This window comes from Bison bison, unplaced genomic scaffold, assembly GCF_000754665.1.
Source record: "Bison bison bison isolate TAMUID 2011002044 unplaced genomic scaffold, Bison_UMD1.0 scf7180017864451, whole genome shotgun sequence".
In the NCBI taxonomy this organism is placed as follows: Eukaryota; Metazoa; Chordata; class Mammalia; order Artiodactyla; family Bovidae; genus Bison; species Bison bison.
Window position 1 is genome coordinate 4,121,100 of NW_011495013.1, and position 3,220 is coordinate 4,124,319.

Below are 3,220 nucleotides of genomic sequence, written 5' to 3' on the forward strand. Positions count from 1 at the left end.
AAGGTTTGGATTAAAAAAAAAAAAAAAAGCTATGCTCCTAATCTGAAATTACGACAAGTGTTGGCAGGAGGGTTTTGATTGTCAAAAGACTGGGAGCGAGGGAGGGGGTTGAATCTCTTGTAGTGGTTTTAGCATGGTTTTTTGAAGTGAAAGGCGAAATGCACGAACCTCTATTACATTCCGATGTCATGATTGCATATTTAAGTGCACGCATCATGTGCAGTTGAAGAATTTTTAAGACTGAAATCTGATTTCAGTTCACAAAACTAATCACAGATTGTGGTAACGCGACGGTTCTCTCCTTTCATTTCGTCAGTGTTTGATTCATAGTAGATGCTTAATAAATGTTTTTGAAGGAATGGACGGAGCCAGGGAGGAAACTTGGTCTGTTTGTTCCTAGTTTCCTATCTTGATCTGTGCTTTGATTAATCTCTCCTTTTCCCTTTCAGCTCCATAGGGCAAGAGAAATGGTTTACATTTTATTAGTTATATAACCCCAAGAGTAAGGTCACAAATGAAAATTGTAAGAATTTAAGCTCACTTTAATTTCCATTTGTACACAACACAGGTACAGTCTTTTAAGATCAGCGTTATTTGTGATAAAGAGTGAGGATAGAGATGCAAATGAACCTCACTTGTGCCTATTCCTCCTGGGACATCCTTTTGTGTTTGGAAACATAGAAAATCATTAATTTATATAAAGTTCAAAGGAGAAAAAGTATACAGTGGCACAAGTAGATTGTGTCACAAATTATAGTATTATAGAGGAACTTTATCCATTAACAAAATAATGTACAGATTTTCATGTCTTAAAAATTCCATATGCCTACTTAGGATTCCTTCTCTTTGAATTTAACATACACACAAACAATAAACTTTAATTTTTAAGAAGTAATAAATCATTATTTAAAGTATTAAAAACTATATTTAATACATTGATCCCTATAAGCCACATCCTCAGAAAATGTTATATCAGTTTTGAAGTTAGATTACCTGAGACTGAACCAATGAAAGAACACAGTGTATTTGCGGAAGGTCTAAGACTTAAAACTGAGTGTAAATTGTCCATCTTCATGCAATCCTCTTATCCAAGCCTCCCCTAAATTTATAAACCAGTCAAATTAAGAAGAATAATTGATTTTGGCCTTCTTCACTTAAAAGCTAACATCAGAAAACACGGGAAAATTTAAAATAATCATTCTTGGGAAATAATAGAAGCTTTATAATATTTATAGATGAAAGAATAATAAAGTCTCAAACCACTACTAATGAAGCTCATTTATCATGAGGTAAGTGTCCCTAATGATAAGTATGTCATAGACCATAGAAATGTAATGGAGTGGATGTATAATACATATGCATATGTGTATATGAGGTCTCCAGTATTATCAGGTTGTAATCCATTTTAATCTTTTTAATTGCATAAAGTATGTTTATAAGATGAGATAGCCTAAAATGTGTACTCTAAATGAATATTTCTTAGACATTCTTAGTGAATTGCATCATATGATGTATTACTTTTTTGAAATCTTTCAACCATGATTGAACATTTTTCCTTAACCCCTTCCATCCCCACACTCCTCTTAATCTCACCCCTCCCCCAACTAAACTCTGGAGCCAAACTCCAAATTTTACAAATCTCAGGTCCGGAATGTCTTTACCAGTGGTTCTTTTGGCTAGAAATGCCTTTCCTTTTCCATGAGTTCCCTAATCTTTTCTCCCTGTTTATTGCTTCCCTGAGGTTTTACCTTAAAAAGTGCTTCCTCTGGAAGTCTTTCAGACTTAAAACAAACCAGGTGTTCCCACACAGGTGTTCCTATGCTTACACAAGGACAGGTTTGTTTGTTTTTGTTTTTGTTTTTATCACACTGATGTGTCCTTGTTTCCCATCAGATCAAAAGTATGGCATACGACCGTATGCACTACCTGTCCCCAACATCATGCCTAGCCCTTAGAAGACAGTCAATCTCTGTTGAATGCTAACTGCCTAGAAGTGTGTTCATATCACAAATGGATGACAAAGCATCAACTGAGTGCTAGACACTGGGCTAAGCAATGAGACTGCAGAGATAAGTAAGACTAATTCCTTCACAATTAAAATCAGGAAAAGTGAGAACAGAATCTGATTGAAATAAAATCAGATCTTAAGGACGAAGAGAAAGCAAGAAAGAGACAAGCACTATTGGAGCAGTTATTTTGGTGAACTGAGAAAACATCAAAGACTATAATTAGAACTGTCTTGTTCTAAGCCACAGACACCATTAATGTTCCCTAGATCAACTTAATCACAAGGATTCAGTTCAGTTCAGTTCAGTTGCTCAGTCCTGTTCAACTCTTTGTGATCCCATGAACCGCAGCACACCAGGCCTCCCAGTCCATCACCAGCTCCCAGAATTTACCCAAACTCATGTCCATTGAGTCAGTGATGCCATCCAACCATCTCATCCTCTGTTGTCCCCTTCTCCTCCTGTCTTCAGTCTTTCCCAACATCAGGGTCTTTTCAAATGAGTCAGCTCTTCATATCAGGAGGTCAAAGGATTGGAGTTTCAGCTTCAACATCAGGCCTTCCAGTGAATAGTCCAGACTGATTTCCTTTAGAATGGACTGGTTGGATCTCCTTGCAGTCCAAGGGACTCTCAAGAGTCTTCTTCAACAACACAGTTCAAAAACATCAATTCTTTGGTGCTCAACTTTCTTTATAGTCCAACTCTCATATCCATACATGACTACTGGTAAAACCATAACCTTAACTAGACGGACCTTTGTTGACAAAGTAATGTCTTTGCTTTTTAGTATGCTATCTAGATTGGTCATAACTTTCCTTCCAAGGAGTAAGCGTCTTTTAATTTCATGGCTGCAATCACCATCTGCAGTGATTCTGGAGCCCCCCAAAAATAAAGTCTGACACTGTTTCCACTGTTTCCCCATCTATTTCCCATGCAGTGATGGGACCAGATGCCATGATCTTCGTTTTCTGAATGTTGAGCTTTAAGCCAACTTTTCCACTCTCCACTTTCACTTTCATCAGGAGGCTCTTTAGTTCCTCTTCACTTTCTCCCATAAGGGTGGTGTCATCTCATATCTGAGGTTACTGATATTTCTCCCGGCATCCTTGATTCCAGCTTGTGCTTCATCCAGCCCAGGGTTTCTCATGATGTACTCTGCATATAAGTTAAATAAGCAGTGTGACAATATACAGCCTTGACATACTCCTTTTCCT